We start from the raw sequence: 8,376 nt of genomic DNA, 5'->3' as shown, positions 1-8,376 counted from the left end.
GTTGTAAATGCTTCAAGTTTTCAAACCCATCACAACATCTGAACCTTACTTAACACTGTATCCTATAGGTATCCCCGGGCTATTATACCTACACACAATAGGTCCTAAAACTAGCCTCCAGTTTAAACCCAAGGCATTGCCTCCTCAACATACAATTTGAATGTCATGTATATATCTAGTGCAGGATAACTTAGTGAGCCCCCACCCAAAGTCCCATCCAACTCTAGTTTAAAGTGCCCACTTTCACCCTGGCCAGCGTAGCTAAGTGGTTAGAGTGCCAACCCATGCACTGAAGGGTCATGGGTTCGATTCCCAGTCAAGGGCATGTACCTAGGTTGCAGGTTCGATCCCTGGCTAGTTGGGAAGCAACCAATCGAAAACTATCTCTCCCATTGATGTTTCCCTCTCTCCCCCTCCCTCCCTCCAAACCACTCTCTCTAAATATCAATGGGAAAAATATCCTCTGGCGAGGATTAACAAACAAATAAATAAATAAATAGTGCCCACTTTCTCTGCTTCTGTTCCTGGATTGTCCACATTGCTAGATAAAGCTCTGAAAATTGGGTCATCAAATGGCCTCACTAGAAATACAGTCTCATCAACCCAAATGGACCTGCCCCTTTCTGCTTGACAACCCTTGTAATCATTTAGTTTTGATTCTGTCTGGCATTCACCATAGCTCATCATAAAAATACCTAACATCATATCCAGAGATAAGGATGCATGGAACAAAATGACAGATCTCAGAGCGGGTGGGGGAAGAGGGGACTGGAACAGATTAACTAAAGAACATATATGCATATTGGCATAGCGCATGTGGGAAAGACCTGGAATGGGGCAGGAGCTGGGTGGAGGGGGCAAAGCAGGGGAAAATGGGGCACATCTGTAATACCGTGAACAATAAATTTCTTAAAAAGATAATCAAAAAGAAATAGACAAAGGCAAAACAAAAGAATTATAAAGACTGTTATGATGGTACTAAAAAAAAATGTCTAACATCTGAACAACTTTGTATTGGCTCATTGTTAACCAAACTTCTCTGATAAGCACCTGGTGTAATTTTCTAAAAATACAGACTCATCAGCTCTATTGGGACTTCCTAAATAAGAATTTCCATCTCAGAGGCTTGGTTATCTACTAGTATACCAATGGTTCTCAAAATTTTTTACCTGAGGAACCCTTATACACTTAAAAATTATTGAAGACCTCAAAGAGCTTTTGTTTATGTGGATTATAGCTCCTGGTTTTTACCATATTGGAAATTAAAATTCAGAATTTTTATTATCTAATAATTCATTTAAAATAATAAACCCATTATCATTAATATAAATCACATTTTTATGAAAAATAACTATATTGACAAAATTTTAGTAATTGGTATTCTTTTACATTTTTCCAAACATCTTTGAAATCTGCCTTAATAGAAAACAGCTGGATTGCTATACGTGTTTTCTTCTGCATGCAATCTGTTACTATTCTTTTGGTTGAGGTATGGGGAAAAAGCTGGCCTCTCCTAGATCTGTAATCAGAAAACAAAGGACCTCATGGACCCCACAAGTTCTTAAATCACATTTGGAGACTCAATGATCTGTATATTTAGCAAGTCTCCTAGTAAATTTTTATCATTAGAATAGGTAGTACACATTGCATTAGTTCATGTAAGATGTTACAAATATCCATTGGTTTCAGCTCTCAGTTTCAGCCTGTTGTGGATCAGGAACTCTCTGGTCTCTCTCTGTCAATGAAACCTCCCTCACGTTTTACTAAGACCCAAGTCATCTAGTAGTGGCTTCCTATCAATCATTTATTGGTACTGTTTAGTTTTGCTTTTTTTCTTTTAAAGAAATATCTTTTAAATTTTTTATCATGGTAAAATATATATAACATAATTTGCCATTTTAACCATTTTTAAGTGTACAATTCAGGAGCATTAATTATATTCAAAATATTGTACAACTATTGGTACTATTTCCAAAACTTTTTCATCACCCCAAACAAAAATTCTGAAAGTATAACTCCCCATTCCCTCCTCTTCCCAGCCTCTGGTGACACTTAATCTACTTTATCTCTATGGATTTTCCTGTCTTGGACATTTTATATAAATGGAATCATATAACATGTGTTCTTTTGTGATCAGCTTCTTTCATGTAACATAATGTTTTGACGGTTCATCTATGCTGTCACATGTGTAAATACTGCATTTCTTTTTATGACTCAATAGTATTCCATTATATGGTTGTATCATATTTTGTTTATCCATTCATCAGTTGATGGGCATTTGGGTTGTTTCCAGTTTGGGGCTATTATGAATAATGCTGCTATGAACATTTGTGTACAAGTCTTTGTGTGAGCACATGTTTTCATTTCTCTTGCATATAAACCTGGGAGTAGAATTGCTAGGTTATATGGTACTTCTATGGTCAACCATTTGAGAAATTGCCAAACACTTTTTCAAAGAGACCATACCATTTTACATTACCACCAAAAATATATGAGGGTTCCAATTTCTGTACATCCTCACTATCACTTGTTATTTTCCATCTTTTTTATTGTAACCATCCTGGTGGGTGTGAAGTGATATCTCACTGTAGTTCTGATTTGAATTTTCCTGATAACTAATGATGTTGAGCATCTTTTCATGTGCTTCTTGGCCATTTGTATATCTTCCTTGGAGAAATGTCTATTCAGATTCTTTGTTCATTTTTAAATTGAGTTATATGTATTTTTGAGTTAAGAGATTTCTTTATTATGGACACAAGTATATGATGTGAGTTAGAGATCCAACTTTATTATTTTGCATGTGTATGCCCAGATATCTTGGCACCATTTTTGAAGACTATTGTTTCCCCATTGAATAGTCTTGGCACTTCTGCGATAATTAATTGACCGTTGGTGTGTGGGTTTACTTCTGCATTCTCAATTCTATTTATTGATCTATATGTCTATCCTTATGCTACTACCACACAGTCATGATTACTGTAGATTTGTAGTAAGTTTTGAAATCAGGATATGGGAATCCTCCATCTTTGTGTGTGTGTGTGTGTTTTTCAGGACTGTTTTAGCCATTCTGGGTTCCTTGAAATTCCATATGAATTTTAGGGCCAGTTTGTCAATTTATACAAAGAAGCCATCTGGGATTTTGATAGAGATTATATTGAATCTGTAGATCAATTTGTGGAGTATTTGCCATCTTAAAAATATTAAGTCTCTGGTCCATGAACATGGTATGTCTTTCCAGATTTTTAGGTCTCCTTTAATTTATTTCAGGCAGACTTTAGACTCATTTTTCCTTTCTTCCTCTTTCAGAGAGTGTTCATCCCACCCTGAAAGCTATGTCTTTTCTTTGCACAGTTGATCCCAAGTCCACACAGCCTTGTCCTTTCAACATGTTCAAATTTCTCTCGTTCTTGAAGAACTTCCTAAACATACAAGTGAAGGATGAAACCATTAAGAAAAATATCAAGAATTTTGTACTCTTAAATATAAAAAATATTAAAATTAAAAGGTAGCCCTGGCCAAGTTTTCTTAGTGGTTAGAGCATCAGCCCATGGACCGAAGGGTCACAGATTTGATTCCCTGTCAAGGGCATGTACCTTGGTTGCAGGTTCGATCCCCAGCCCCGGTTGGTCAGGGCGAGTGTGGGAGGCAACCAATCAATGTGTCTCTCTCACATCAGTTTCTCTCCTCTCTCCCACCACCCCCGCTTTCTTCCTTCCATTCTGTCTGAAAATCAATGGAAAAAAATATTCTTGTGTGAGAATTAAAAAAAAATAAATAAAAGGTGAGAAACCTGGAGAAATATTTGCTACAAAATTTAAAATGTTATCCTTAATATACTGAATATAGGACCCAGACAAATATATAACAACACCAAGCCTCCAATAGAAATAGGCAAAGAGCCTAACTGGTTTGGCTCAGTGGATAGAGCGTTGGCCTGCGGACTAAAGGGTCCCAGGTTCGATTCCAGTCAAGGGCATGTACCTTGGTTGCGGGCACGTCCCCGGTGGGGAGTGTGCAGGAGGCAGATGATCGATGTTTCTCTCTCATTGATGTTTCTGACTCTCTATCCATCTTCCTTCCTCTCTGTAAAAAATCAATAAAATATATTTTAAAAAAAAGAAATAGGCAAAGAACATAAATAGATAATTCAATTCATAAAAGAAGATATACAGTTTGTAAAAAAAAAAAACACACACAAGCAATATACTTCAATCTCAAATGTTTTTAATGAAGTGCAGAACAATGAAATATATTTTTCTTATGAAATTAACAAAGTTTAAAAATATATAATAATACAACCAATAATGGTGCAGAAAACTAGGCTCAATCATATACTGCCATTGGAAGAATACTGATGATGTAATGATAATATAAATTAAGAACTTAAAAAATGTTTATGCTTCTTGACACAGTAAATCCAATTCTAATAATGCAAAGACTTATAAACAAATATGCTTATAGCAACATTATGTATAAAAGCAAAGAAAGAAAGAGAAAGAAAGAAAAGAAAGACTAACTTTTCAACAGTACAATGCCTATGTTATAGTACGTCACTAAGATAAATTATTATGCAGCCCATTTAAATGAGATTGTTCAATATTTTAAATGACATAGAGACATTCTCTCAGAATAATTTAAAGGGAAAAGCAGAACATGGAATGGTATTACATTATGATCTAAAATATGTAAATACTAGAGGCCCGGTGCACAAAAATTTGTGCACTCGGAGGGGGGGGGGTCCCTCAGCCCAGCCTGTGCCCTCTCACAGTCTGGGACCCCTCGGGGGATAACCACCTCCTGGCTTAGGCCCGCTCCCCAGGGGATTGGGCCTAAGCTGGCAGTCAGACATCCCTCTGGCAGCCCGGGAGCCCTCGGGGGATGCCCACTTGCCAGCGGGGAGCAGGCTTAAGCTGCAGTCGGACATCCTTAGTGCTGCTGAAGAGGCGGGAGAGGCTCCCACCACCACCGCTGTGCTGGTAGCCATCAGCCTGGCTTGTGGCTGAGCAGAGCTCCCCCTGTGGGAGTGCACTGACCACCAGGGGGCAGCTCCTGCATTGAGCATCTGCCCCCTGGTGGTCAGTGTGTGTCATAGTGAACAGTCATTCCCAATCGTTCTGCTGTTAGGGTCAATTTGCATATTACCCTTTTATTATATAGGATAGAGGCCTGGTGCATGGGTGGGGGCCGGCTGGTTTGCCCTGAAGGGTGTCCCGGATCAGGGTGGGGGTCCCGCTGGGGTGCCTGGCCAGCCTGGGTGAGGGGCTGAGGGCTGTTTGGAGGCTGGCCACAGCCCCTTCAGTGTGGGGGTCCCCACTGGGGTGCCTGGGTGAGGGGCTGAGGGCCGTTTTCAGGCTGGCCACAGCCCCTCAGGGTGGGGGTCCCCCTGGGGTGCCTGGCCAGCCTGGGTGAGGGGCTAATGGCTGTTTGCAGGCTAGCCACAGCCCCCAGCCACCCAAGCTCCCAGTGGAGGCTGGCTGGAAGCAGGTATCTGGGGTTTGTTTATCTTCTATAATGAAACTTTGTTGCCTTGAGTGGAGCTCAGAGCCGGCCAGGGCCTGCGGGAAGCTTGGCTTCCTCCATCGCTGGAGCAACCAAGCCTCCTGCTTGCTCCAGCTCTGTGGCTGCCAGCTGCCATCTTGGTTGGGTTAGTTTGCATGTAGTCGCTCTGATTGGCTGGTGGGCATGGCTTGGGGCGTAGTGAAGGTATGGTCAATTAGCATCTTTGTCTTTTATTCGTGTAGATACCACACATATGAAAAGGAAAAAAATGATTGAGGTAAATGAGCCAAAATGTTGAGTGCTAGTCTCTGATACGTAGGTTTTTATATTTTTCTGTATTTTTCTAACTTTTCTACAGTAAACATGTATAATTATCTATATAGTTGACTGTCTTGATGCCAATACAGTATTTAATCACTCCACCATCAATAGGCATCTAGTCTTCTGCTACTGCAACCAACATTCAAGTGACTATCCTTCCACAAATATTTTGTGGAGACGTGAGTATATCTGTAAGATAAATTCTTAGAAGTGAAATGTCCTAGGACAAATGGAATGAGCATTTTAAATTTTGATAGATAGTGTTAAATTATCCTTCATCAAAGTTATGCTAATTTATACTACTGCCAATAATTTATGAGGGTGCCTGTTTCTCCATACCTTTGTCAACAAAATAAAGAATTGTTTTTTATCTTGGTTAATGAGAGATAGATAAAAGTGTGTTTATTTTAGCTTCGTTTGCATTTTATAACTGAGATTAATTACCTTTCCATTTGTTTAAAAGACATTTTCTTTGCTTCAACTTCCTTATTTTAAAAATGGGAGACTGACACCAAAGAAGGTCATGTATTTAAGGGTACATAGCTAATTAGTGGCAGAATCAAAATTAGCTCCATACTTTACTGAACTTTATTCCTAGACTATTTGCATCCATCATTTTGTCTTTAGCTGTGACACAAATTATCACCTGATCATAAAGTGTTCCAATATGTTGTCTTTATATCAAGAACATCAACCCTATCTTCTGAAAAAGGTTGCAAGAAGTACCATTTAAAAAGGGCCTTCTAACCTAGAGTAACAATGCACTCTATTATTTTTATTTTAATGCCTATCAGTCTTATCGATAAAAATAAAACGGGGTCAATTTTAAAAAGAAAAGATTATGTTACAGAAAATATATTTCAAAGAATAAAGCAATTGAATTTATATGTATTTTCAAAGAACCAGGGATTGAGGGGCTCTCATTCTAATAAAATTTAAGACATTAAAACTTTTTTTAAAAGAAGGGGGAGGCTTTGTCCTTGCCTGGACAGCTTCACAGGGGAGTTTGGATCCAACAATTGAATCCAACAATATATTAAAAAGATCATACACCATGACCAAGTGGGAGTTATTCTAGGGACGCAAGGTTGGTACAATATTTGCAAATCAATAAATGTGATACAACACATAAACAAATTGAAAGCCAAAAATCACATGATCATATCAAAAGGTCCAGAAAAAGCATATGACAAAATCAAGCACTCATTTTTGATATTAAAAACTCTCAGCAAAGTGGCAATAGAGGGATCATACCGCAACATAATAAAGGCCATACATGACAAACCTAGAGCCAACATCATACTCAATGGGCAAGAACTAAAAGCATTCCCCCTAAGAACAAGAACATGACAGGGATGTCCACTTTCACCACTCTTATTCACCGTAGTACTGGAAGTCCTAACCACAGCGATCAGACAAGAAGAAGAAATAAAAGGCATCCAAATTGGAAAAGAGGAATCAAAGCTCTCATTATTTGCAGATGACATGATATTACACATAGAAAAACGTAAAGACTCCACCAAAAAACCTACTAGATTTAATAAACAAATTCGACAAAGTACCAGGATACAAAAGTAACATCCAGAGATTGCTGGCATTTTTATACACTAATAATGAACCCTCAGAAAGAGAAACTAAGCAATCCCATTTACCATTGCAACAACAAAAACATAAGATACCTGAGAGTAAACTTAACTAAGGAGGTAAAAGACTTGTACTCAGAAAACTATAGGACATTGAAAAAGGAAATAGAGGAAGATGCACAAAAGTGGAAGCATATACCATGTTCTTGGATTGGAAAGTTAACATAATTATAGTGTCCATACTACCCAGAGCAATCTACAGATTCAAAGAAATCCCTATCAAAATACCAATGGCATATTTCACAGATCTAAAACAAATATTCCAAAAATTTATATGGAAACAGAAACCCTGAATAGCCACAGCAATCTTGAGAAAGAAGAGCAAAGTTGGAGTGATCACAATATCAGATATCAAACTATACTACAAAGCCACTGTAATCAAAACAGCCTGGTACTGGCATAAGAACAGGCATATAGACCAATGGAATAGAACAGAGACCCCAGAAATTGACTCATGCCAATATGGGCAATTAATATTTGACAAAGGAGGTAAGAGCATATAATACAGTAAAGATAGTCTCTTCAATAAATGGTGCTGGGAAAATTGTATAGGTATATGAAAAAAATGAATGTAGACCATCAACTTATACCATATACAAGAATAAACTCAAAATGGACAAAAGACCTAAATGTAAGTTACAAAACCATAAAAATCCTAGAAGAAAACATAGGCAGTAAAATCTCAGACATCTCACATAGCAGTATTTTCACTGATACATCTCCTAGAGCAGTGGTTCTCAACCTTGGCTGCACATTAGAATCACCTGGGAATCTTTTAAAAATCCTGATTTCTGAGCCTCATTCTCCGGAAATTCTGTTTCTTTGTTACTAATGTGGCCCCACCCCATAACAAAGAAACAGAATTTCCGGAGGGTGAGGCCCAGAAATCAGGATTTTAAAAAGATTCCCAGGA

The sequence above is a fragment of the Myotis lucifugus genome, unplaced genomic scaffold (assembly GCF_000147115.1).
Source record: "Myotis lucifugus unplaced genomic scaffold, Myoluc2.0 scaffold_4, whole genome shotgun sequence".
Lineage (NCBI taxonomy): Eukaryota > Metazoa > Chordata > Mammalia > Chiroptera > Vespertilionidae > Myotis > Myotis lucifugus.
The sequence above is the reverse complement of the archived record's forward strand: the minus strand, read 5'-3'. Positions refer to the sequence as shown.